Source organism: Juglans microcarpa x Juglans regia, chromosome 1D (assembly GCF_004785595.1).
Source record: "Juglans microcarpa x Juglans regia isolate MS1-56 chromosome 1D, Jm3101_v1.0, whole genome shotgun sequence".
Lineage (NCBI taxonomy): Eukaryota > Viridiplantae > Streptophyta > Magnoliopsida > Fagales > Juglandaceae > Juglans > Juglans microcarpa x Juglans regia.
This window is the reverse complement of record NC_054594.1, coordinates 2,129,150-2,134,913: the sequence shown is the minus strand read 5'-3', so window position 1 is coordinate 2,134,913 and position 5,764 is coordinate 2,129,150. Positions and strand designations below refer to the sequence as shown.

General features: G+C 32.8%; 1 long non-coding RNA gene across 1 annotated transcript; it reads left to right on the top strand.

The window, feature by feature from the left end:
- Nucleotides 1-3,750: 3,750 nt before the first annotated feature.
- On the top strand, nt 3,751-4,697 carry LOC121250022. The gene is made up of 2 exons (XR_005937692.1): nt 3,751-4,198; nt 4,295-4,697. It is a non-coding gene; the product is annotated as an uncharacterized LOC121250022 (long non-coding RNA).
- Nucleotides 4,698-5,764: the final 1,067 nt, after the last annotated feature.

The window sequence follows — 5,764 nt, the reverse complement described above, 5'->3', positions numbered from 1 at the left end:
TCCATTTGAAGTTTTAATACCGTGGCGCAAGTACGACTGACTTTGGCTTGCAACAATTTTTCTAGGCTCTACTACTACTGTTGCAACGCCTTTTGCATCTGGACTCAGGCATTTTACACACTTCAACATCTTCCATGGTTTCACATTTCTTCCTTCAACGAGGACAAATTCATGACAGAAAATGATCATTAGAAAAAATATACAAGTGCAAGCAGCATTGGCCATGGTCAGAGATATTTAATGGCGGACTTCTGCAAAGGAATATATTCTAAGAACTCAGAGCTCAAAGATGATATGTGTTTAGAAGGCAGCAATGAACGATGAAAACCCGTCACTTAAGTCGGTATTTAAGGAGCCAAAAAGGCAACGCCTTCGTGTGAATTGAGAGTCGAGACCACCAACTATGTATAAAATATTAAATATATATAAAAAACGATAAACAAAAAGAGTTAATTAAGCTGCCCCAAGCATGGAGGAATTGCAGATTCCACATCCTCAATTGGCTGCGCCTGCACAGATCCAAGTAAAACTATTGATATGGACCGCATGCAAACCCTTTCTTCCAATGTATAATGCCGCCCAGCAAAAACTAGCATAAATTTATATTTATATATATATATATATTTCATATTTTTTAACATTTTTAAATATTTTTAAAAAATAAAAAAATACATCAATACATAAAAAGTTACTTTCTTAATTAAATAAAAAAATTAAATACGGTTAAAATAAAGAAGCAAACTGAGATGATATACTAGTCTTTTACTATATTATATATTTTTTTCCTTGTTATAATTAATTAAATTTCCTGACAAGTGAGAAGAGCTCGAACCGATCAGTTTTCACGGCTTTGCTAAAAGATGCCCTTTTATATATTAATGCGGCTCATGTATATACGTCTGGTAATGTATAGTTAATTTACAGTTAATTTTATTTTTCCACTGTAGTGCGAGAATCTTTCTTTTTCTTTTATATTCACGAAAAGAAAAAAGAAATAATTGTATTTTTGTCATGAGTTGGTTTTTTTGGCCCCGGGGAGTTGGAGCTGCGCTTAACTTTAATGATGTAGTACTTGAAACCCTAGCTCACGTGGAGTAAAGTACTACAGTCATATTTAGGTATATAATGCTATTTGTCCCGACAGCTCTCCATTTTTTTTATTTATCGATTAAAGTAGTATTTTAAAAAAAATGTGCCAGGATATTAAAAAAAAGTATCCTCAGATACAAATGGTTTGGTGTATCAAATCTTATATTAATATTTATATAATTTTTTTATTAAAAAATAAAAAAGAAAAGAAAAATTTTGAGATAAAAAAAAATTTTATTTCATAAAAATCGTTTTTATCTTTAATTTATACTATTTTATTAAATAAATATTTTATATATCAATATCGGTATACAATTTAGCGCAGAAAATGGCCTTATCGGACCCGTCCGGTCTAGCAGGACCCGTATAGGTATTGATCTCAAGCTACAGTCCTACTCTGTACTGAATGTCAGCCAACTTAAAGTATGAATATTTACAGTACTAGTACATACATCGTTTCGATCGATCAATGAAATGGAATTAATTTAATTAGCCATTGGATTACAATCGAATGCCCGATCGCAATCAACCAGAGCTTGTATGTGACCTTTAGAAGAGCCCAAAGGTCGTTTTAATTCTTCGAAAAATTCGTTGTGAATGCATATGCGTACGTCTATAAAAATAAGTTGGAGAAAGTCAGGATTTCTTTTCGAGACTGCTACATCAATAAACAAATTATATAAAAATAATTTTATAAATTAATGTAAATTTATCTGATTTATTATATTTATTTTATAATAAAAATAATTTTATAATATAACGAATCATATTAAATTATAACAATTTATAAAATTATTTTTATATAATCATTTTATAATTAAAATATTTTTCACTTGATTAGGTCGCAAGGAAAATTTTGTGGGCCGCGCTACACGAGCCACCGAGATTTCTACCGAGCAATTCTTTTGAATATGTATTTTTCTTTTAATAATTTTAAATATTTTAAAGAATAATTTATAATATCATTAAAAAATAATTTTTTAACCATTAAAAAAAATGCAAAATATTATCGAGACCCATATTCGCACATTATCGGATCCCTATCACTTTCCAAATTTTATACCCTTTAGCACACTGATCTTTCAGGAATCTAGCCTACCTACCTTATAGTCTATAGATGACATGTTTGCGGCTGGCAATAGCATTTTTTTTATTAAAGAGAAATTATTAGATGATCCTGAAGTAATTGTATGATTAATATTATATATGTTAAAATATTAATATTGCATTTGATTATTATACTAGTTAAAATAAAAACTGAAAAAGGATACAATTTTAGTAGTACCTGCAGGCTGGTTTTAGTTCATACTTTTTCATCTGAGTGGTGATATTTACATAACATATTTCACAACATATATTATAAAATAAAAGTATTTTTATAAAATGATGTTAGTTTTATAAGATATTTTACAAAAATATCTCTTATTTAAAATATTATTATATAAAGTGTCGTGTAAAGTATTGTGTGTTTATCATTTTTCTTTTCACCTAGTTTAGGGCTTAATTAGCCAGCAAAAGAAAAATGTAGTTCATTAAATGACAGTATTTTTTTTTTTTTTTTGTATATATTCATCCAAAATAACAAAAGATCATAACGTCCAAAATACAAAGAAAGTCATATGGACTTATATTTCTTTTTGGTATTAATATTCCTTTTCAACTATTTATAAAGAAAGTCATAAATTAAAGAAAAAATTACTGTAAAATATTAGATTCTTTTTATTTACTTATCATACAAAGTAGTAAAAAGCAGGATTATTTTATAACATTAATTTGGCTTTCATGATATATAATATGCCAGCTGCCGTTGCATGCAGCCTGCATCATATCATGTGGGTGTATGCTCATGTTCAATCTTAATTAATTTTGTGCGAGCGCGCAGCTTCTCAATATATTATCCTGTGTGAAAAAGTGCTGATCTATTGGCTTCTCTCCTTCTGGCGTGGGAACTCTTTTGAATATAAAAAGTCTACATGATACGCTAATAGAGATTTCCGAACTAGGGCTCTTTAAATAGTAAAAAGTACTTGCCATTGGGGGCATACGTCTTTTTAATCTTGTTCCAGATCGAAATTAGCTTTACATTAATTTTATATATATGCTTTTCTTTTGGGCTCACTTTTATATATATCTCTTCTTTGTTAATTAATTCCTCCCATTATATAAAGTACGCGCGTGAACTTAATTATTCTAACATTTATACATACATATATACATACATACATATATATATATATATATATATATAGGTACTGCATCATGTCCATCACCTATATTTTTTACTTGATTTTGCTGGCTTTCACGACAACTTTAGCTATATACCCAATAAATTAAGCAAAACATATTACACCTATGTATAATATTATAATGAGCAAATTGTTAAGATATAATTTAAAATATAATTAAAGTTATCTATTTTCATTAATTTAGATTCTTGTGATAAGTGATAATTAATTTCACATGGTATTGTTTGAATCTTTGACCTACGTATACTTATTTTCTCAGACTCTTTGTATATATACTTGATTTACTAGAGGGGATTTTGAGCCACGCGTGAAGGAGAACGTTAAGATATAATTTAGATAGGAGAAAATCTTCAAAGCTGTCAGTTTGCTGAAGTTCAAATAACAGCCCTCCAATGACACGTTGCCACGTCGCTCCTCCATTTCTCATTTCATGGACCTGTCTATAGGTGATAAGTGAAAAATTCCTAAGTGAAAAGCCTTTTCTCAAATCGAAGCCTCCTCGTTTCTCTCTTCCACCGAAATCTCCCTAAGTGAAAAATCCCTCTTCTCTGATTTGCTCACCTTCTTCGGCGCGGCCTCTACGGCTACCTTCTCCCCAAGTAATCCAATTTCGAGCCAAAAGGAGGCAATTGAATTGAATTGAAAAAAGTTTCGGTCCAAAAAGGCAGACAACTTCACAACAAATACATAATATTTTTCGAATAAATTAAAAAGAAGGGTTAGCTGAGAATAAAGCGTACATCCTCTCTGGTTTTTGCTTGAGATTTTGGGGATAGGAAATGGATAAAGAAAAATGGAAGGTAGAAGGCTACTTCTGCAATCGTCCTGGATTTTTGGAATCTGGGAGGGAACGAAACCAACGGGTAAAAGGCTACTTCGGCAATTTATTTAGGTTTGGTTTTCAGTTGTTGGATAGTTGTAATCACAAGTAATAATTAATTTTGGTTATATTTTTTAAGGTGAGAAATTTACTTCTAGCCCTTACGCGTTTGAGATGCGGAGAAGTAGGACATGGAAGACTGTGTGAAGCAGACCAGGAAATTGTGATGCAACGAGTAGGGTGCTTTCCTCCTATGTTCTATGTTTCTGATTCGAAAGTTACTTTTTTTCTCTTTGAAAAATTATGTTTCTTTTCTTTTTTTATTACTAATGGTGTTGATGGACTGGTAATGGTGTCGTGCGACGGTGGGCGATGGGGAGATGGTGTTCTTCGATTTAATGGGGGCTCAAATTGATTTCTGAATGGAGAGATGTGTAGATGTGTTTCATTATTCAGTGTAACGAGTCTGTTGTAATTTCTATGAAATTGTTGACGTGCTGGAGTATTATTAGATGCTGTTAAAGCCTTATTTTCGGATGGACCGATTCCAAGCGTTTCACTTTAGATAGATAGTTAAATTCATCTCTTACCATGCATAAGCTTCATGTTTTTTTCCACATAAGGAAGAATTTGATCCACAAGTGAGAAGAGAAAGATGCAATGTTATTTGTTTCGCGTATTTTGCAGGAGAAAGCTTAAGATTACAAATATATATATATATATATACACACACACATGATATAGAGCTAGCTTAATGAGCATGCATTATTATACTAATGCTCTTAATTTATAATGTTTGGAACAATAAGAGTGTCCAAATATTCATTATCGGCCTAGATCACCTCGTTTCTGTACGTCATGCCTAGTCATGATTAATTTGGTTCTTCGTTTTTACTTTGAAAAACATGACCAACGCCAGGGCTGCCATGCCCTGGTGCTGTGGGCCGGTAATTATCTTTGAATCCTGTAAGAGAATGCCTAACACCCTTGCCCTTAGCTAGTGCCTTTGATTCAACATCCGCTTCCTGGTTTTGGAATGAATGGCCAACCCCAGGGCTATTGCCAGGTGCTGTCGGTCGGAAATCATCTTTATTATGCGCCGCATCTGAGTCGCGGAAGCCAGAGCTGTAATTTGGTTTCATGGGCGGGACAGAAGCTTCTTTCTTTCTTGTCGCAGATTGATCGACAGTACTAGGAATGCGACTTGCGCATGTTGTTTTTGGATCATATTGAACATGCGGTGCGGCGCTGTCAAAGGATTTGATCATGGCGGCCGATTCGCTGCCTCGTTTTCTCGTTTCCCCCTTAGAGCCATGCAGATCTCTAGCGCTTCTCATGCACTGCTTTTGCTTTGTTGAATTTATTTTCCTTCCTTGAATTACCAGAGCTTCATGGAAAGCAACCAGTGCAAGAAGAATGACACATTTATACAAGGCTTGGAATTTTTCCATTAGCGAAGGAAAGTAATTGACTCGGTTTTTTTGTATGATAGAATGAGATGGCTCTGAAAAAATTCAGTCAGTAAGAGGAGGGAGGAGCTGGACAGGGAGGTACGTAGAAGCCTGATGATGACACAAGTTCTTGTTTGCTTTAGTATTTATAATCTTGG